The following is a 23,409-nucleotide window of genomic DNA, read 5'->3' on the forward strand; positions in this document are numbered from 1 at the left end:
GACTTAAAGAGACAGAATATCTACTTATACCTGAAAATAGAAACAAATAACACGATTCCATAAATTATAAGGTTCTCATTGTGGTCTTAGTATTGAGCAAGACGTTTCTAAATGCTAACTAAATACTTTTTCTCATTGATAAGCTGCATGGGAGATACACATTGTATTTATTGTATTTTTTTTAAACCCAGTAATTAATTTTAATGCAAAAAAATGCTAAATTTTAGCTTCTTGCAGGGCCTATTTGTTCTCAAAGACACTGTGAGGTTTCAACTGTTGATTCTCTAAAGAAAAAAAAAAAAAAAAAAAAAGGAAGCGAAAAATGTTTAAAAGTCTAAGACCAATTTTGGAAATAAAGTATGTAGTATTGGAAATTTGTCATGATTGAAACATGCATAATGCAAGATTCCAAAGCTATAACAAATTAGTCTCCAAATCAGAAACAGTCCAAAATATGACCTTATCAAGGTATGGAGTCATTTTTAACTTTAAGGGATACTAAACCCAATTTTTTTTCTTTCATGATTCAGATAGATCATGCAATTTTAACCAACTTTCTAATTTTCTCCTATTATCAATTTTTCTCCATTCTCCTGCTATTTGAAAAAGCAGGAATCTAAGCTAAGGAGCCGGCCCACTTTTGGTTCAGAACCTGGGTTGTGCTTGCTGATTGGTAGCTAAATGTAGTCACCAATCATTAAATGCTATCCAGGGTGCTGAATAAAAAATGTTGCTTTTTCAAATAAAGAGAGCAAGAGAATGAAGGAAATTTGATAATAGGAGTAAATAAGAAAGTTGCTTAAAATGTCATGCTCTATCTGAATCATGAAAGAAAAAAAATGGGGTTAGTATCCCTTTAATAACAATTCTTTTAGACTACATATGTCTTAAAATTACTTACCCAAATTAGCAACATTTTTTACAAAATGTATTTAAAAACTGAACTGCATTAAGACTCTTAAAACCATAAACCCAAGACAACTCACAGGGAGTTAATACCATCTTGCTGAACGTAACCGTTACAGTAATAAAATTGCTACCAAAAGCTATAAAATTAAAACTGTTGTTATCTTGTAAATTTTCCCTCACACAGATTGAAATCATTTGACAAAACTTGATACAAGTTCCTTGCTGCAGTTCTCATCAATCTCCCCAGATACAGTTTAGAAAGCTCTGTGCTATATCTTCATTGTAAAATGGCATAAGTAGACCAGGATTTAATAAATCCCAGGAGGCAGGGAATTATAATTCCTAGAATTTGGCGATTGGCTCTTGACTTTTTGAATCATTCAACACATATATTTATACAAACACCCCTGCCTGGCTCATAAAATCAAAGGTTTTAACATCATACAAAACTGAAGCACACTGAAGAGAACAAAACACTTTGCTTTTGAAACAGAAGGTGGAAGACTTAGAGAATAAATAATAATAAAAATACCAAACTTGAACTACATGTGTCTTTATATCCTCAACAGTACATATATACATAGTAATGGAATTCAAACCTTTTTGAGGTCATAGGTCAAATGTCATTAAGATAACAAAACCTATGGCAGAGTTCTTTACAATGGGAAAGTGAAAATACCTAGAGTCTACATTCAGCACAACTTTCATATGAATCAAAACTGATATAATCTGAGCCATTTTCCATCAGGTTTGTAAAGTTTGTATATAACAGCATTTCCATTAAAAGGAAATTAAATTCAAAGTTTGATGATTCAGAGAGAGCATGCTGTTTTCAATGTAGTTCTATTATCAAATCTACTTTGTTCCCTTGGTATCCTATGTTGAAAAGCATACCTGTGTAGCCTAAGGAGTAGCAATGCATTACTAGGAGTTACCTAGTGATTTCTGGCTACACACATATCTCTTTTGTCACTGGCTCACCAAAAGTGTTCAGCTAGGCCCCAGTACAGAATTGCTACTATGGAGTTCACTTTGACTATGTGTTTAACTCCGTTGGCAGGAGTTAAAATAATAGTTATTGCTGAGCAATTGTGCAATCATAAAATACTCTAGCACAGTAGAACATTTTTTTGTTGCACTTTCATGTCTCTTCAACGCTTTCAAACAGGAAGTGTATTTTCAACTATGAGTGAACATAAACAGCAATAAAAAAAATATATGGGTTTGTGGGAAAATGATGACCAAATAAAAACATGGCTATCTTAGATCTACGTTACTGTTAAGATGACACATATTATATCCTTGATACTATCATTTCTTTAATGACTACATGCTTTTCTTTGTCGCTGTCCCATACATCAGAAAACTGAATAGAATAGGATTCCAGGAGCTAAAATCTTGTTTTCTCCTTATAATTGATCACTGACAACCAGATATGTAGTTATCCTACTCACCTCTGACTTGTACTATAGCAAAGATAACTGTCACCCTTGAGATTAACTGGCTATGACCTTGCTCTGGTAGCAGCAAATTGGATATCCCATGGGATATTTCAGTAACTTTTAAAAGCTCTGAATGGTGAGCTATATATTTCTAAATTATTCAGAGGGGCAATGAAAATATCAATAGAGCTTGTTATTTCTGTCTAATTTCTGTAGAGAGATAACAGATATCGAACGTTTACATACATATTTTTTTTTATCCAACTACTAGTTAATATTAATTATCATTTGTATTAATGTTTATGATTTTAAGATAGCATTAATGCATTCATTTATTTTTCTTTTGTTATATATTTTTATAGGAACTCAGATTTAAATATACGGAGAGTGATATTCATGTTCATGCACCTTCAGTAAATAAAAGATAAAATATGCAGCATATATTTATAGAATCTATATTCTATACATGAATAGATTATTACTGTTCTAAGTATTTACATTTTGAAGCCACAGGTAATATAAAGTTGTTTATTCAAGATCTGAATAGTGGAAATATAATCCGACCCATCTTTTATTTGATTTCTGGTTGTGCATACATGGTATCTTCAATGACATTATTCTTAACAAACAAGGTTCAATATGAAAGTAAATGTCCCATAGGCTATTACTGACAGGAATTGTTTTAATAGATCGAACAACACTACAAGTAGATACTAGGAGAAAAGAGTTAAAGATTATATACCTATCTATCACAGTTTCTGGCTCAAGGTTAAGAAACTTTTGCACATTAAGTAAAAGACCATAATTTGCTTTTACTGAAATCCTTAATCTAGATCTAGTAAGGCAATAAATCCAAATATTTTACTATATACCGCCTATGTTTATAGCACTGCAGAATCTGTTGGCGCTCTACAAATACCTGATAATAATAATAATAATAATAATAATAATAATATACAAACCTAAAAAATAAATACATAAAAAATAAATATATAAAAATACATAAAAGAGCATGATAGGGGAAACATTACATGTTCTAATTCATTAGTGGTCATTTTTCGCATTATTGGCTGTGGAACTTTATTTGTTTAACCCCCAAAAAGCAGTTAAACACATAAACAACATTCTGCTCGGGATCCACAAGTTGTTCTCTGTAGATCCCAAACAGGACATTATCTAAAAGGGAAGAAGAAGGATCTTAAGTCCATCTGCAGAGGTCGCAAGAGTTCTTAATAACCTTGTTCCATATCACAAGCAATAAACAAGTGCATCTGCCTCTTGGAACTTCCTTGTTGTGTATGACTTCATCATGCACAATGTAATAATGACACCATATAAAATCTGCCACATGGGTAATAAAAATTTGGAAGGACTTTAAAACAAGGAATGCAGAGGACAGCACAATGTTACCTTTCTTTCAAATGGCTACTTTTCACCATTTTCACTCTGTAAATATATATTCTTATGAACTAATCTCAAACGAGTTCCACTGTGACTGTGAGTGTGACTATGTCTTCAGCCAAACAAAATCCAATAAGAATGTAATTTAGAGAAGTACACTTGGGTTACAGTAGAAAGCACCAGAGGAAGCCCTGCCGCTGGAGCTTTTAACCAAAGCCTTAAAGTCTTTTTAATTCAAGTGAGTAGTTTGCTAGACTTTCAACATAGTATGTATAAAAGTATCCTGTTATTATTGTATAGCCATGTAAAAGATGTGATGCTTCCCATTTTATGACGTGCATGACTTGAGTGTCTAAATTACTTCTATTTCAAAATGTACACAATGAGGTCATACAAATGTATATACAGCATAATCATCAGTGTAGCATGGCAATCTTTGTTCCAAACATTGGCTTTATTCTTGTAATAGTTCAAGTACTGCAGTTAGTCACTGCATGATTAACTATATCAAAAGTTTCTGTGTTTTTGTGTGTTTAGATAGATGGATGATAGATAGATAGATAGATAGAAATGTAAATATATATTTATGTGTGTGTCTATCTACTCATGCAACTCTCAATTCAACTAATATCAATTACCAAGGTGCTACAAAACAAAAAAAGTGTAAAACCTTGTATATGCAAATTAATTTGCAATTCATCGTTTTCATTTTAGAAGTAATATATTAATTGCTTGTAAGAATTTCTCTAACTAATTATTACCAGGGTACCAAGGAGAATGCCCAAAAAAGTTCATCACAAAGGTTTGTACTCCTTCATTGGGTGTTCGTATGTCTCTCTCTCTCTCTCTCTCTATCTATCTATCTATCTATCTATCTATCTATCTATATATATATATATATATATATATATATATATATATATATTATACTCAACACAACAAAAGTGTGAAACCTTGTATATACAGTTTATTCATTTGCAATTCATCATTTCATTTAGAAGTAATATATAAGATTTTACATAACTAATTCATTTTGTTATTATTATTTTGGTTATTATTGATCTTTGTTATTATGTCTATACATAAAATGTATAACTATTACATCTAATTTGGCTGCCATTCTGGGAAACTGAGTTTGCCAAGTCTTGATTTAGCAGAAATTCCTGTTTAGTTAAATTAGGAAATTTTCATCAAACACTTAGCACATAAATATACAAACGTGCGTTTCCTTAGCATGAAAGATGGGGTCCCTGGTCCCTGGACTGATCCGAAAATGACAGAACTCTATTAGAAGATCAAAAATATTCTTAATTTAGCATTTTTAGCACTTTATTCAGTGTAATGTATCTAAAGGTCAAGGATTAAATGACAGAAGTCTTCAAACATGTTTTAAAAGAATAATAATCTTTTGTTTCCAATGCTGTGTTCATATAAGCAGACTAGATCATGACCCAACCAATAACACACTAAATCCATCAGCAACAAACTAACAGTATAAAATGAAAATGCAAGACAGGCATTATAATCTCAGCAATTATTGAGAACCTAATGGAAAATAATATTAAAAACATAAAGATTGTCAGTGGGAAATGCCAAAATTTATACGTAAACAAATAAATAAAATATTAATAATAATAAAAATAATAATAAAAAATAAAAATAAATATCTCTATGCTGCACAAGCTTTTTTTTTGTCTTCTGATACTTGTATCTATTAAAACTAATGGTGTAGATGAGTGAGTGCATTGATAACCAATGAACATTATTATTGTATTAATCATAGTCCAATGATTTACAGTTGGAAGTGGCGAGCATAAGACTTGAGGCACTATTAACTTGAGGCATATAGTCAGCTGGATTTGGTTACAAGTCAGCTATTTTTTGGATAACTGACTTGCTTTACTTATACAAGCAAGTCAATTGCTTTTACTCCAAAGCAGTGTTTGTCAGTTGTCAGTTGTGACTTTAAAACCAACTCATTTTTTCAGAGAATAGCCAACAGTTTTGGGTTGATATTAAACTGTCTTAATGTTTCAGCTTTGTGGATAGCCTCGCAAGAATTGTCTTATGATGTCTATTTTAAAAAAAATGTTAATTTAAGTTTCCTTCTTATTGCCTTGTAACATGTTTTATTGTTGATTTTTTAAAAGCATATAAAAATAAGTTCCTTTTAATAACACAGACAATAGTTTAGATGTAACAGTATAACTAGCAAATTATTCCAAAACACTAGTAAGGAATTTGCCTTTTTTCAAATTACAAGACTTAAATAGTGTACGCAAGGTACTCTTTCAAATTGGTTATCAAGGCTTTTTAAGCTGACACCAAAGATGAAAGCCAAGGCCATATATACAAATAAAGTGTAAATAAAAAAAGTAACTTAGACTTTAGTCCTTTCAAATGTGTGTTAAAAACTTAAAGGGACACTGAACCCAAATTTTCTCTTTCGTGATTGAGATAGAGCATGCAAATTTAAGCAACTTTCTAATTTACTCCTATTATCATTTTTTATTCGTTCTCTTGCTATCTTTATTTGAAAAAGATGGCATCAAAGCTTTTTTTGGTTCAGTACTCTGGACAGCACTTTTTTATTGGTGGATGAATGTATCCACCAATCAGCAAGGACAACCCAGGTTGTTCACCAAAAATGGGCCGGCATCTAAACTTACATTCTTGCATTTCAAATAAAGATACCAAGAGAATGAGGAACATTTGATAATAGGAGTAAATTAGAAAGTTGCTTACAATTTCATGCTCTATCTGAATAACAAAAGAAAAAAATTGGGTACAGTGTCCCTTTAAGTAAAATAAACTTTCAAAATATGTTCAGAAAAAAACAAAAACATTTGTATATTTGCAGAATCTAGAAATAATGTTTTTTATTTATTTAGTAAAATAATTGTATAAAAGACATCTGTAACTAACACTGATGGAGCGGTATCTATAGAAGTAGTTATATAGTAGGGGAGTGTAAAGAATTTGAATAAGAATGTTTACCCATAACTTCAAAGTTATAAAACATGTTGGAAAAATAGGAGTAAAAATAGGGTGCATATTAAAAAGTAAGGAGTAAATATGGACTAGCTGTTTAAATAGTATGAATCTATGACAGCATCTTAAAAAGACACTAATACTGCAAAAAAATAAAAAATAATACTCTTTGGAATTCAACTCAATTGCAATAGGATTTGTCAAGTCCTGTTTATGTTTGCCTATGTTTTCCTCATCCGGATTTACTTCATCTGAATGTGGTACACTGGCCTTGAGTATTTAAAGCCTTATGTTAACCTAATACCTGGCTTAGAAGCTGAATAAGAAACCATATATGAATGTATTATTATTATTTACTCTAATTAAAATAGGAGGTTCTCCTTTAATGCAAACACACACATATATATGTATTTATATATTTATTTTTATATATATATACAGCTATGCATATATAATATGTAACACCGTATTGCTGTACAGCTGCGTAAAATAGATTAGGGTGTACATTAAAAGTGAAGATCCATTCTTACCATACAGTTTAAGATACATAAAGTTACTTAAATACTAGCCAGGGCTTTTGTCAGTTATCTTGAGTACTGACTATACATTAGAGCTATATATGTTCATACACTTATGACACTGAATTTCTTGAAAATAAATACCCAGTTTTTAAATAACTTGTCATGTTTAAATAACTAAAAACAAATATAATTTACCATTGTTGGTGTTGATGCAATGCAAAAGCCTGTTAGAATACATATGTGTGTATGTGGGCTTTTTTTATTAATAGCACACACTGCTGTTTTTTTCCAGAAACAGGTATAAGCACATACATAGCTAAAATAAATATATATGTAGAACTAATATGACATAATATACATGTAGAACTCTCATTTAATTATGAACTCCATATTTTTCTGTATTATGCATGTTTTAGTATGAAGATATATGTATCTTAGTCGTATTTCTTCTTGTACCCCATTCTTCGGGACTATAGAATATGGTGTGATTTTGGATGTGATTTTATATATACATATTTACATTTGCACATAACCAGAGTATCTGTAGAAATTAATTATATCGAGTATTGAGCTGGTAGGAACTTTTTCCTTTAATATATATATATTTGTGTGTGTGTGAACAATTACATAACGTGATATTTTATATTTCTGATCTTGTGCTAAATTAAATTCCAACTTGAATTAAAATTTTATAATAACAGTATTGTTTCTAAATGTATAAAAAAGACAGGTGATTTTTGTCTCAGGAAGAAACAGGAGACTAAAAATGAAAGATTTTAAAAAAAAAATTCATATGGCGAAACACTACGTATGTTCCAAATGAAGAAAAAAAAAAACTGATGTTAAATAATGTAAAATGCTGGTTATATATATATTTTTTTAATGTCTAAAAATTAAATTCAAATATTTAAAAAACATTTCCTACCTTTTGGGGGAAAAAACACAACATAATCATATAGCATATCATAAGCTGATCCATCTCTCATGTAAACAATAACAGTTATAGATCCCATAATATCATTGCAAACCATTCTGTCTAAAAATACACTTTCCAGAGTTGGCCTCAGCAACTGACGCATATGAGATCTATCCTATAACAAGTAATTGCAGCCAGATTTGAGTCCTCACCAACTTTTCAATTTACTATTAAACTATAGATTGATCCTTTTGGAAGCTTGATTTTAAATCAAAGAATAAAAAAACCCTGATTACTCTGTTAAATTTTACTTCTAAGTACGTTTCATACCTTATGTCATGTCACTAGTATAGAGATGTCATAGAAAAGTTCATATTGTGTTTAATTTCTTAACTATTTTAAAGCACCATAAAAAATGTGCTCTTTAATTTTTAGGCAACAGTTATATTAAGCCATGACTAAGCAAGTGGGTACGTCGTCTTTCATCTATAATCAAATAGCCTAAAAGTGTGGTTTACATGTGTCACAACTATCTGATGTTATCTTTTGCTGATCAGAATGACAACTGAACTGCTTAATCCTTCCTTTATCCGGCATAAAACACTATGGTACCTCTGTTCCCTCTACTTGAGAATCAACAAAGCTGATTTGATTTCACAAAGATGACAGATCCAAGAAAAAAAAGCCAAAATCTATTGCACTGCAGGCAATACAATTGAATGATGAAGGTACCCTACTGAACTGACTAAATATTTATCATCTATCCTCATGCAATATTGTCACTGCCAGTTCTCTGAAGATTATATTGAGCCTTCTTAGATACAAATGGAATTAACAGCACATAATTAAAATCAATTAAGCAAAGCAGTGTACTTTTATCATTTCTACTATTTAGACAGATAATGTTGAATTGAAAAAAAAGACAATGAAAAAAGAAGATAGAAAAAAAAAACTTTTTTTTTAAGATGCTCAAAAAGTTATCTGTTTACAAAAAACATTAACTGCAATGACTTAAAAATCAACTCCTTAGCTGGCAGAAAGGGTTACAATTCAATGCATAGTAATATTTGGCAATCCTATTTGGCTGCCAAGGGGTTAACCTAATTAACCTTCATTCATTTTATGCCAGCTGTTAAAAAAATCCTCTAGAATTATCCTTTAAAACAAAACAAAGAATCAATAAAATAACGCTTTAAAAAAAAATAACGTGTTATAACAAATTTGCATGTTAATTGGAAGCCAATCTGTTTTTTTTTTTCTTTTTTATAATATGGTTCATACCTTCATGTATGGGTCATTTTAGTATGAACTGCCAACAGAACTGTTGTTGTTAGTTAATAAAACATCACAGGAAGATATTTACAAATTTGGTAGAAAAGTATTCATAAGTTCAAAATGTGAAAACTTAAATTGATCAAATATGCAACACTGGTACAACAATATACATTTTTGTTGTTATTATGGTTATAATTATTAATAATCATAACACTTACAACAACAAAAAACAATCATAATAATAAAAGTAAACGTGTGTGAAATATGTGTTATTCATGCTGTATCGTGAATTAAAATGTACTTTTAAATTACATGTGTACAATATAATACACTGCCTGCATAAGCCACATTTTGGTACCAAGGACAGGTAAGTCTCCTAAGCAGAACAGCACCTACATTTAAATCCAAAACTGATGTATATAATGACAATAATAGAGTACATAAACCTTATATGGTTTATTAATAAAGTCTTAATTTAAGATTTGCTGCACACTTACATTTATATTTTAATTTGATTAAATAACACTAAAATATTTTATTTATTTATTTTATAAAATATACTAAAATACAAATGTGAGACTTAATGTTTACTACTTGTTTTGAAACCCCCCCCCAACCCCAAAAAAATGCCCAAAAATCAATGGCTTTGATGCTTAGATTTATTGGTTACAGTATAGGACTGGAAAAAGGAATTTATCTCCACGCAATAAACAAGCCAACAACTTTTAGATCCTACTAAGAATGATGTGTATGATGTGTTGGGTTTGCAGGTGGTGATATTGCCACGCTCTGCCAAGATTTAAGGGATTATAGTTATTATGTTCTATATAAACATCTTAAATCAACAACCACAATAAGTATCCTACTATTACAAACGTTTTTTTCTTTTTAAGGGCCATAAAAAACATAGTTATTCACTTTTCTGGACCTACACAGGTCCATCTCACAGAAGTTAAAATCTTTAAGTTTTTTTTTTGTTTGTTTGTTTGTTTTGTTTTTGAGCCTCTGGAAAACTTTTTTTAGGGCATGTTTTAAATAAAACTAAATTGTCAGTCTACAGGTTATGTAGCACTTAAAATAATTCAGATAAAATAATTCAGATAAAATAATTCAGATGAACAGCTATATTGTGGAGGTGTGAAGCCAACTAATGAAAGTAAACCTGCAGAGTCCTTTAAGGATATAAATCATTCAAACTAAAGTTTCCCTGTCATCATTATATATTATTTAGCATCTCTTGTGTTTTAAGGTTAAGAAGGAGGTTAGCTGTATTTAAAGGCTAAGGTTTACTGCATAAGCTCTCAGTTTTAATTTTGTAAACAATTCTGAAAAAGGCAATATTATCTTATATTATAATTGAAATATAAGGGCTTCACTGCCAAACTTTAGATGCTGCTAATGATTTTTTAAACATGTATTATGAAACAATTAAGGTATGTGTCAAGCTGCACAGGAATCTATTACTTTCCATTAATGTATCTTTATTATGAGCCAAGCACATTCCTCAGAGAATGTCAGGCAGTGTTCCTATTCTGTAGGAAGTGCAAGTAATATTGCTACAATATACCAGTGGAATATGATCTCGTTTGGAAAATGATAAACTGGATACAAGTGGTACAAGGTCATAACATACTGGGAAATAGCAAAGCCATGCTCAGTAACTGCACAACTAGGGATTTTAACAGAATATAGAGATAGAATGCAATGCAAGCTATAATCATTCACTTCCCCTAATAAGTTACTTTTTAAAGTCACAAATTAGACAGGGTTGACAGGTAGCTGATCTGTGTATGAGAAAGTATTACATTCAACAACAGCTAAGCACAAATCCAGCTGGTATGTGCAAGCCCCCTGCTACAGAAAGTGTACTTACATGAGGCATCAGCTGATGATCCTATTCCTTGATGTATGTCCCTCTCATTAGAACAATAACAGTACAAAACAGTGGATCTGTTACTTGTCAACCTAGGGCACTGTATTTCTCCACTTGGCTCGGTGTGCATCAGCAGTGAAGCACAAACTCAATCCAATAGCAAGCAGAAGATGTCTGTGCTGAGCACTCAGCTGCAGGAAAGTAGCTCTGTTGGCAGGATGAAAAGTAACCGGACTCGTCCTGAAAGCGTCCAGGAAGGAAGTGACAGGAGACGAATGGGAAAAGAGAAGCTCTCAGGCTTTGTAACATCGAGGGGAGGAAAAAAGCAGTGGATTTAAAACTGAGAGCCTGGCGAGGTGTCGTTCAGCTCTCTCCCCCTCCCTCTCTTCTTTCTTCCTCTCCCTCCCTCTCTCTTCTTTTTCCTCCCTTGTTCACTCCCCTTCTCTTCTGTACTCCCCTCTGCTTCTTTATTCACTTTCTGCTCTTCTGGGTATACAGTTTCCTATTTTTATCCACTCCCTCAAGATGCATTTTATTGTCATTATTTGTTTAGTAATCTTTGTGTATCTCCCTCTTTTTTAACCACTTACACTTTCTCACTTCTGTCTATCCCACAATGACAGTCCTTGACTCTCTCTCTTTTTTTTTTTTTTCCTGGTGCTGTAGAAATAATCACTTTCACTCTCGGAAAAGAGAAATAAGGGGCGGCCCCAGCAGCTAAGGCATTTTTTTTTCTTTATTAAAACAAACATATACAGCTCCTCACCTTCAGTCTCAACTAGATTGATAAATTACTCCGCTCCCACTACTTTAATTATGTATATGGTATGCAGAATAAATCACCAAACTGCAGCACCTCAATCAAGCACTTTTAAATGATAATTGCGTCTGGGTGAATCAATCTTTTCATTTCTGACATTTTGCTAATTTTAGTTTTGCACTGGTAATGCTTTGCCAGGCAAAGTACTAATGACAATTCTCCTTTTTTTTCACACAATTATTTCAGAAGACTTAGTAGCTCTTTATAGTACCTGCTTTTTTTCCTGTTGTCACTTGTAGGAGGCAGGGATGATCATATGATAAGGCTTTCAGTACAGGAATCAATAGTCTCACTAGATGGTAAATGGTTTGCTTATCAGATCCATTCCACAGAGACCTAAACACACAGCACCAGCTCTATTTCTCTAAAGAGACACTATTTTACTGTATTTATAACATGCATGAAAATATCCAAACATGTTTTTAAAGATATACAAGTTAAGACAGATGGTGCTTATTGTATTTTAATAATTACACCTATAAGTGTTTGTGTTATATCACACTGAATATAGTTAACCCATTCAGTCCAAAACATTTTGCAAGTTTGTCAAAACTATGATTATTCTAGTATTCTGTAAATTGATTGTCACCAATATTTATATAAATATTGAGGATTAGGTATACAAATATTTAACTGGATATCCAATTTATTATTAACACCCAGGATTATTGTATTTATGTATGTGTATATATATACACACACACACATATATATATATATATATATATATATATATATATATATATATATATATATATACACACACACACACACGTATACATGTACAAGAAACTGGAGATAATTCGTTTTTTCCCCTTGGTTTAATTTAGAACATAATGTAAACAAATTCCTCTTATTTTGTATATTTCACTCCAAGTTTATGAAAATTAGAAAATTAGAAAATAATGTTAGACACAACTTTCCAAAAATTTGTAGATATGCTCTTCAACAATTGGAAATAAATTATATAAAATACGCGTGACAAAGGCAATGGCATCCTCAAAATATACATGTGGTGTGCAAACATTTGCTCAAGGGTTTTCGCAATCATTTGCACGCACAGGTTAAATTGCTCTCATATTACAAGTTGAGCAGAGCTGTGGTTAACTGTTTTGCAAAATTAAAAAGTTGTACAAAGCGTATCAAAAATACATTACAAAGTACACTTACACATAATAACACTGTCAAATAAAAATTATTAAAAAAAATATTGCACAAAGAAGTTATTAGGGTTCAAAGATATGAGGTCTCAGGTGTTAGAAGAAAACACCTACAAAATATTTATGCAAAGAAAAATCTAGTGTATAATGTCCCTTTAACTAGATGAAAACATGTAAAACCATATTTATGCATTACTCATTTTTAATAAAGTGTTATAGTGAATATTTACTTTAAATATTTCACATTTCAATGTTCTGCACATAGCAGAATATGTCCTATGTATTTTTAAAGAGATATTCCTATATATATCTGTATATATCTATACCTATACATGATCATGTATATACACTGCTCAAAAAAATAAAGGGAACACTTAAACAACACAATGTAACTCCAAGTCAATCACACTTCTGTGAAATCAATCTGTCGACTTAGGAAGCAACACTGAGTGACAATCAATTTCACATGCTGTTGTGCAAATGGGATAGACAACAGGTGGAAATTATAGGCAATAAGCAAGACACCCCCAATAAAGGAGTGGTTCTGCAGGTGGTGACCACAGACCACTTCTCAGTTCCTATGCTTTCTGGCTGATGTTTTGGTCACTTTTGAATGCTGGCGGTGCTTTCACTCTAGTGGAAGCAGGAGACGGAGTCTACAACCCACACAAGTGGCTCAGGTAGTGCAGCTCATCCAGGATGGCACATCAATGCGAGCTGTGGCAAGAAGGATTGCTGTGTCTGTTAGCGTAGTGTCCAGAGCAGGGAGGCGCTACCAGGAGACAGACCAGTACATCAGGAGATGTGGAGGAGGCCGTAGGAGGGCAACAACACAGCAGCAGGACCGCTACCTCCGCCTTTGTGCAAGGAGGAACAGGAGGAGCACTGACAGAGCCCTGCAAAATGACCTCCAGCAGGCCACAAATGTGCATGTGTCTGCTCAAACGATCAGAAACAGACTCCATGAGGGTGGTATGAGGGCCCGACGTCCACAGGTGGGGGGTTGTGTTTACAGCCCAACACCGTGCAGGACGTTTGGCATTTGCCAGAGAACACCAAGATTGTCAAATTCGCCACTGGCGCCCTGTGGTCTTCACAGATGAAAGCAGGTTCACACTGAGCACATGTGACAGATGTGACAGAGTCTGGAGACGCCGTGGAGAATGTTCTGCTGCCTGCAACATCCTCCAGCATGACCGGTTTGGCAATGGGTCAGTAATGGTGTGGGGTGGCATTTCTTTGGGGGGCCTCACAGCCCTCCATGTGCTCGCCAGAGGTAGCCTGAGCGCCATTAGGTACCAAGATGAGATCCTGAGACCCCTTGTGAGACCATATGCTGGTGCGGTTGGCCCTGGGTTCCTCCTAATGCAAGACAATGCTAGACCGGATGTGGTTCCTGCAAGACGAAGGCATTGATGCTATGGACTGGCCCGCCCATTCCCCAGACCAGAATCCAACTGAGCCCATCTGGGACACCATGTCTCGCTCCATCCACCAACTTCACATTGCACCACAGACTGTCCAGTAGTTGGCAGATGCTTTAGTCCAGGTCTGGGAGGAGATCCCTCAGGAGACCATCCGCCACCTCATCAGGAGCATGCACAGGCATTGTAGGGAGGTCATACAGGCACGTGGAGGCCACACACACTACTGAGCCTAATTTTGACTTGTTTTAAGGACATTACATCAAGGTTGGATCAGCCTGTAATTTTGAGTGTGACTCCAAATCCAGACCTCCATGGGTTGAAAAATTTGATTTCCATTTTTTAATATTTGTGTGATTTTGTTGTCAGCACATTCAACTATATAATGAACAACGTATTTCATTAGAATATTTAATTCATTCAGATCTAGGATGTGTTATTTTTGTGTTCCCTTTATTTTTTTGAGCAGTGTATATATATATATATATATATATATAAACTGTATATGTATCTTCAGTAAATAAGCACTCACTGGTCTTCAGCCGTCAAGGTATAGTGAATAAAATATTCACTATACCTTGACGACTGAAGACCAGTGAGTGCTTATTTACTGAATATATATTTGAATACTACAGAGCACCCTGGCGGTTGTGGTTTGGACAGTGAGAGTGCACACATCAAATATTACTACTATATATATATATGTATAGATATATATTGTACCAAAATACCATTTTATATATATATGTATATATATATATATATATATATATATATATATATATATATATATATATATATAACTATGCATTGCTGAATAAATAGAACATATTCTGCAATGTGCAGAACATTGGAATGTGAAATATTACTATTTTCATGTCGGGTTAGAGCATTTAAGAATATGCGATCAAGTTAGCGCGAAAGTGGGTTTTTTTTCCACTTTTTTTTCTCCATTGACTTCTATGGGGGAAAAGGTTATCTTTTGCATGACAGTCTAATTGTGCTAGAAGTAACCTGTGTGTGCGCATTTTACTTTCAATTTATAATACCAGGGCAACCCGACGCTCACAAAAAGATGACTTCTAGCGCTATATCAAAAGCGTTAAATACTGCTCCACTTGTAATCTGGCCATAAATGTTTACTTTAGTGTCCCTTTAAATAGTTTGTTGTAATGTACTTTCATTATTTATTTTGCCTGCAATTTACTTTTCAATATTGGGCTTATGCCATTGCTCCCTGAGAGGCTGAAGTTAACCTCAATATCCAGAATTCCAGGGCCCTAACTGGCCACATCAGGGGAGATATGCTAGCTTTTTACAATAGGCTTTTCAGAGGGTATGATACTAAACTGCAAAGCAAATTTTGTTAAATAAAAACAAATTACAACTTTGTTTTAATGGCCCTTTAACTGATTTTAAAGTAGAAACAGCATCTGACAAATGCACTAGTTATTCGAGTGGAATCTGGGGTAGAATTTTATTGAGGCCTACAGGCATCACTCATTTAATAGATGGGTGTCTGAGCTGTGTTAAGACAGGAAGCAGAAATGTTAGAAGATAAGACTCAGTTCTGATGCTACAGTTTTGCTCTATGCAAATAAACAACTTCCTTAGAAAAACAGTCCTGGTGTTTAGATAAAGAAGGGCTAGACCAAATGTATCAGGTCTAACACTACTATATTATTATCGTAACAAGATCTGATTACAAGGCATTTGTTTGTTCCAGTTTTCCAAAGCATCATTTCCACTACCAACTTTGTTTAAAGAGTGTCATTATTTCCAACTGATAACTACTGTATCCCCAAGAGTTCACGCTGGATGCAAACTGAGATCAACCCATATGCCAAGCTGTGTCTCAATTAGATTTCTTCACCAGTAAAGTTCTATATTTTGTTAAGCTTGTTGTTTTCATTATAAATTATTTTCACTTTTACTTTTTAAAATGTTCAACATGTTGTGATTAATTAGAAATAAATATTTGTGGTTTAAATGTTTTGTTTTTGTTTTTTAAAGTTTCTGTGCTGGTTAACATCAATCCTCAAAACAGTTCATGACCTAAATTTGCAAAGAATTGTTGATGACAATAATTTGGAAAATGCAACAACACTTTGGGTGCTGATGATATGTTGGAAGACAGTGCAGTTGAAGCAATGTTGCAATTTTGCCATTCAATTTATCATTTCTTTCCAAATAAATCCCAAGAAAATTTGACATTTTTTTTACATGTCATAAAAACTAACTTTGCTATTGTGAATTATTCCTGTGCCTGCTAATAATTGTATTATATATATACACATTTGTTAGAGAAAAATAAAGTAGTTCAACAAATAAAGCATATTGTTATCCAGTAATTGCCATTCAAATTGATCCCCATTTAAAACATTGGTCAGGTTTACATTAGTGTTTTTATTTTGTTTATTTATTAGATGGTAGATAGTTGTTAATATTGCTGTTAAAACCTGCCTTATTTTGCTGTTGAAACCTGCCTTATTATCATGTTGTGCCTGTTAAAGGCTTTTTTATGCCAGTTCACATGACCTCTCACTTGCCTAGGTGTAAAGTGTTAAAATGCCCTTCATAATTGGTAAATGTTAAACATATTTAAATATATAAAACACAAACTTTCAGTGAAACCAAATGAAAAAAATATTAATTATGGTAATTCCAATATTGTACATTTAAAAGGTACCTAAAAATATAAAAATTAAAAAAAAAATACTGTACTAAAATCTATGTTAAAGAAATCATTAAACAAATACAATGTTTAAACACTGAAGAAAATATATATTAACTAAACACGTAATTCTGTAATAGATGTAAATGAATTATTTATGTAGATAAATTGAGTGAATCACAGGTGAAGTTTGCAAACACAAAACTAGGTTTTTACACTAACATATTCAATTTTCCTCTAAAAATTTACAAATTGCTGGACTCTGGAGATCCAATGGTAAGAGGCATATGTGCATAGCCACCAATCAACATCTAGCCTCTCAGTAGCACACTGCTTCTAGGGACATACAAAGAGAGAAGCGCTCTACCAGGAACGAACAACAGCTCAGTGGCTTGTTCTATGGCGATTTACCACCCGGAAGCAGCCTCTTTTAGACCAGTGTGCTTTTCACAGAAGAAAACTTTCCTGAAGTATATCAGTCTGATCCCGCCAAGTAAGGTCAGTCCAGCCCCGAAATACCAGGCAATTCTCCTCTGAACAAGGAACATGACAACCCCAGACGATCGTTTCGGCCTCCTATGGGCCTCGTCAGTGAGGTGCAGCCACATTCCTCTAAGCACACTGAGCAAGGAGTCCACGTCTGGTTTCCCCCATCACCCATAGGGAGACTTCCCCAGGGTCATAATAATTTGCATCCTAGAGGGATATGGCTGCACCTCACTGACGAGGCCCACAATAGGCCGAAACGTACGTCTGGGGTTTTGCTGTTTCTCTCGTTCAGAGAAGAATTGCCTGGTATTTCGGGGCTGGACTGTACTGTGAAGTCAGGATCAGACTGATATGCTTCAGGAAAGTTTTTCTCTGTGAAAGGCACATGTTGAGCAAAAAGAGGCTGCTTCTTGGGTGGTAACTAGCCATAGAGCAAGCTATTATGCTATTGTTCGTTTCCAGGTTGAGCGCTTCTCTCTTTTTATTTATGCAAATTATGACATTTTGGGAAGTCTCCCTAAGTGTGATGTGGGAATCCAGACGTGGACCCGTTGCTCAGTGTGCCTAGAGGGATATGGCTGCACCTCACTGACGAGGCCCACAATAGGCCGAAACGTACGTCTGGGGTTTTGCTGTTTCTCTCGTTCAGAGAAGAATTGCCTGGTATTTCGGGGCTGGACTGTACTGTGAAGTCAGGATCAGACTGATATGCTTCAGGAAAGTTTTTCTCTGTGAAAGGCACATGTTGAGCAAAAAGAGGCTGCTTCTTGGGTGGTAACTAGCCATAGAGCAAGCTATTATGCTATTGTTCGTTTCCAGGTTGAGCGCTTCTCTCTTTTTATTTATGCAAATTATGACATTTTGGGAAGTCTCCCTAAGTGTGATGCGGGAATCCAGACGTGGACCCGTTGCTCAGTGTGCCTAGAGGGATATGGCTGCACCTCACTGACGAGGCCCACAATAGGCCGAAACGTACGTCTGGGGTTTTGCTGTTTCTCTCGTTCAGAGAAGAATTGCCTGGTATTTCGGGGCTGGACTGTACTGTGAAGTCAGGATCAGACTGATATGCTTCAGGAAAGTTTTTCTCTGTGAAAGGCACATGTTGAGCAAAAAGAGGCTGCTTCTTGGGTGGTAACTAGCCATAGAGCAAGCTATTATGCTATTGTTCGTTTCCAGGTTGAGCGCTTCTCTCTTTTTATTTATGCAAATTATGACATTTTGGGAAGTCTCCCTAAGTGTGATGCGGGAATCCAGACGTGGACCCGTTGCTCAGTGTGCCTAGAGGGATATGGCTGCACCTCACTGACGAGGCCCACAATAGGCCGAAACGTACGTCTGGGGTTTTGCTGTTTCTCTCGTTCAGAGAAGAATTGCCTGGTATTTCGGGGCTGGACTGTACTGTGAAGTCAGGATCAGACTGATATGCTTCAGGAAAGTTTTTCTCTGTGAAAGGCACATGTTGAGCAAAAAGAGGCTGCTTCTTGGGTGGTAACTAGCCATAGAGCAAGCTATTATGCTATTGTTCGTTTCCAGGTTGAGCGCTTCTCTTTTTTTATTTATGCAAATTATGACATTTTGGGAAGTCTCCCTAAGTGTGATGCGGGAATCCAGACGTGGACCCGTTGCTCAGTGTGCCTAGAGGGATATGGCTGCACCTCACTGACGAGGCCCACAATAGGCCGAAACGTACGTCTGGGGTTTTGCTGTTTCTCTCGTTCAGAGAAGAATTGCCTGGTATTTCGGGGCTGGACTGTACTGTGAAGTCAGGATCAGACTGATATGCTTCAGGAAAGTTTTTCTCTGTGAAAGGCACATGTTGAGCAAAAAGAGGCTGCTTCTTGGGTGGTAACTAGCCATAGAGCAAGCTATTATGCTATTGTTCGTTTCCAGGTTGAGCGCTTCTCTCTTTTTATTTATGCAAATTATGACATTTTGGGAAGTCTCCCTAAGTGTGATGCGGGAATCCAGACGTGGACCCGTTGCTCAGTGTGCCTAGAGGGATATGGCTGCACCTCACTGACGAGGCCCACAATAGGCCGAAACGTACGTCTGGGGTTTTGCTGTTTCTCTCGTTCAGAGAAGAATTGCCTGGTATTTTGGGGCTGGACTGTACTGTGAAGTCAGGATCAGACTGATATGCTTCAGGAAAGTTTTTCTCTGTGAAAGGCACATGTTGAGCAAAAAGAGGCTGCTTCTTGGGTGGTAACTAGCCATAGAGCAAGCTATTATGCTATTGTTCGTTTCCAGGTTGAGCGCTTCTCTCTTTTTATTTATGCAAATTATGACATTTTGGGAAGTCTCCCTAAGTGTGATGCGGGAATCCAGACGTGGACCCGTTGCTCAGTGTGCCTAGAGGGATATGGCTGCACCTCACTGACGAGGCCCACAATAGGCCGAAACGTACGTCTGGGGTTTTGCTGTTTCTCTCGTTCAGAGAAGAATTGCCTGGTATTTCGGGGCTGGACTGTACTGTGAAGTCAGGATCAGACTGATATGCTTCAGGAAAGTTTTTCTCTGTGAAAGGCACATGTTGAGCAAAAAGAGGCTGCTTCTTGGGTGGTAACTAGCCATAGAGCAAGCTATTATGCTATTGTTCGTTTCCAGGTTGAGCGCTTCTCTCTTTTTATTTATGCAAATTATGACATTTTGGGAAGTCTCCCTAAGTGTGATGCGGGAATCCAGACGTGGACCCGTTGCTCAGTGCGCCTAGAGGGATATGGCTGCACCTCACTGACGAGGCCCACAATAGGCCGAAACGTACGTCTGGGGTTTTGCTGTTTCTCTCGTTCAGAGAAGAATTGCCTGGTATTTCGGGGCTGGACTGTACTGTGAAGTCAGGATCAGACTGATATGCTTCAGGAAAGTTTTTCTCTGTGAAAGGCACATGTTGAGCAAAAAGAGGCTGCTTCTTGGGTGGTAACTAGCCATAGAGCAAGCTATTATGCTATTGTTCGTTTCCAGGTTGAGCGCTTCTCTCTTTTTATTTATGCAAATTATGACATTTTGGGAAGTCTCCCTAAGTGTGATGCGGGAATCCAGACGTGGACCCGTTGCTCAGTGTGCCTAGAGGGATATGGCTGCACCTCACTGACGAGGCCCACAATAGGCCGAAACGTACGTCTGGGGTTTTGCTGTTTCTCTCGTTCAGAGAAGAATTGCCTGGTATTTCGGGGCTGGACTGTACTGTGAAGTCAGGATCAGACTGATATGCTTCAGGAAAGTTTTTCTCTGTGAAAGGCACATGTTGAGCAAAAAGAGGCTGCTTCTTGGGTGGTAACTAGCCATAGAGCAAGCTATTATGGTATTGTTCGTTTCCAGGTTGAGCGCTTCTCTCTTTTTATTTATGCAAATTATGACATTTTGGGAAGTCTCCCTAAGTGTGATGCTGGAATCCAGACGTGGACCCGTTGCTCAGTGTGCCTAGAGGGATATGGCTGCACCTCACTGACGAGGCCCACAATAGGCCGAAACGTACGTCTGGGGTTTTGCTGTTTCTCTCGTTCAGAGAAGAATTGCCTGGTATTTCGGGGCTGGACTGTACTGTGAAGTCAGGATCAGACTGATATGCTTCAGGAAAGTTTTTCTCTGTGAAAGGCACATGTTGAGCAAAAAGAGGCTGCTTCTTGGGTGGTAACTAGCCATAGAGCAAGCTATTATGCTATTGTTCGTTTCCAGGTTGAGCGCTTCTCTCTTTTTATTTATGCAAATTATGACATTTTGGGAAGTCTCCCTAAGTGTGATGCGGGAATCCAGACGTGGACCCGTTGCTCAGTGTGCCTAGAGGGATATGGCTGCACCTCACTGACGAGGCCCACAATAGGCCGAAACGTACGTCTGGGGTTTTGCTGTTTCTCTCGTTCAGAGAAGAATTGCCTGGTATTTCGGGGCTGGACTGTACTGTGAAGTCAGGATCAGACTGATATGCTTCAGGAAAGTTTTTCTCTGTGAAAGGCACATGTTGAGCAAAAAGAGGCTGCTTCTTGGGTGGTAACTAGCCATAGAGCAAGCTATTATGCTATTGTTCGTTTCCAGGTTGAGCGCTTCTCTCTTTTTATTTATGCAAATTATGACATTTTGGGAAGTCTCCCTAAGTGTGATGCGGGAATCCAGACGTGGACCCGTTGCTCAGTGTGCCTAGAGGGATATGGCTGCACCTCACTGACGAGGCCCACAATAGGCCGAAACGTACGTCTGGGGTTTTGCTGTTTCTCTCGTTCAGAGAAGAATTGCCTGGTATTTCGGGGCTGGACTGTACTGTGAAGTCAGGATCAGACTGATATGCTTCAGGAAAGTTTTTCTCTGTGAAAGGCACATGTTGAGCAAAAAGAGGCTGCTTCTTGGGTGGTAACTAGCCATAGAGCAAGCTATTATGCTATTGTTCGTTTCCAGGTTGAGCGCTTCTCTCTTTTTATTTATGCAAATTATGACATTTTGGGAAGTCTCCCTAAGTGTGATGCGGGAATCCAGACGTGGACCCGTTGCTCAGTGTGCCTAGAGGGATATGGCTGCACCTCACTGACGAGGCCCACAATAGGCCGAAACGTACGTCTGGGGTTTTGCTGTTTCTCTCGTTCAGAGAAGAATTGCCTGGTATTTCGGGGCTGGACTGTACTGTGAAGTCAGGATCAGACTGATATGCTTCAGGAAAGTTTTTCTCTGTGAAAGGCACATGTTGAGCAAAAAGAGGCTGCTTCTTGGGTGGTAACTAGCCATAGAGCAAGCTATTATGCTATTGTTCGTTTCCAGGTTGAGCGCTTCTCTCTTTTTATTTATGCAAATTATGACATTTTGGGAAGTCTCCCTAAGTGTGATGCGGGAATCCAGACGTGGACCCGTTGCTCAGTGTGCCTAGAGGGATATGGCTGCACCTCACTGATGAGGCCCACAATAGGCCGAAACGTACGTCTGGGGTTTTGCTGTTTCTCTCGTTCAGAGAAGAATTGCCTGGTATTTCGGGGCTGGACTGTACTGTGAAGTCAGGATCAGACTGATATGCTTCAGGAAAGTTTTTCTCTGTGAAAGGCACATGTTGAGCAAAAAGAGGCTGCTTCTTGGGTGGTAACTAGCCATAGAGCAAGCTATTATGCTATTGTTCGTTTCCAGGTTGAGCGCTTCTCTCTTTTTATTTATGCTTCTAGGGACAGTCTAGTCAAAATTAAACTTTCATTATTCAGATAGGACTTGTAATTTTAATCAACTTTCCAATTTACTTTTATCATGAAATTTGCGTTTATCTCTTGGTATTATTAGTCAAAACTAAACCTAGGCAGACTCATAGGCTAATTTCTAAGCCCTTGAAGGCTGCCTCTAATCACATGCTTTTTAAATTTCTTTTCAACACAAAGAGACTGAAAGTACAAGTGGGCCTTATAGATAACATTGTGTTCAGGCACAGGGAGTTATTTAAGATTTAGCACACCACAATGCTGAATGCAAGACAATAGAAAATAAACAGTCACAGTCATGTGATCAGGGTTCTTAGATACAAGGTAATCACAGAGGTAAAAAGTATAT

The 23,409-nt window shown here is 36.0% G+C and overlaps 1 protein-coding gene across 7 annotated transcripts in view; it reads right to left on the reverse strand.

Moving 5' to 3' along the window:
* MEF2C (myocyte enhancer factor 2C) overlaps positions 1-23,409 on the reverse strand; it is a 391,548-nt gene that overhangs the window by 243,729 nt on the left and 124,410 nt on the right. Inside the window, exon 1 of one of the 7 annotated variants that reach the window (XM_053701480.1) lies at positions 11,329-11,643. The exons of the other annotated variants lie outside the window; for them this stretch is intronic. The gene's annotated coding sequence lies outside the window, so the exon portion shown is untranslated. Of the gene's footprint in view, positions 1-11,328; positions 11,644-23,409 lie in introns of those variants that run through there. 7 annotated transcript variants of the gene reach the window in all.

Source organism: Bombina bombina, chromosome 2 (assembly GCF_027579735.1).
Source record: "Bombina bombina isolate aBomBom1 chromosome 2, aBomBom1.pri, whole genome shotgun sequence".
Lineage (NCBI taxonomy): Eukaryota > Metazoa > Chordata > Amphibia > Anura > Bombinatoridae > Bombina > Bombina bombina.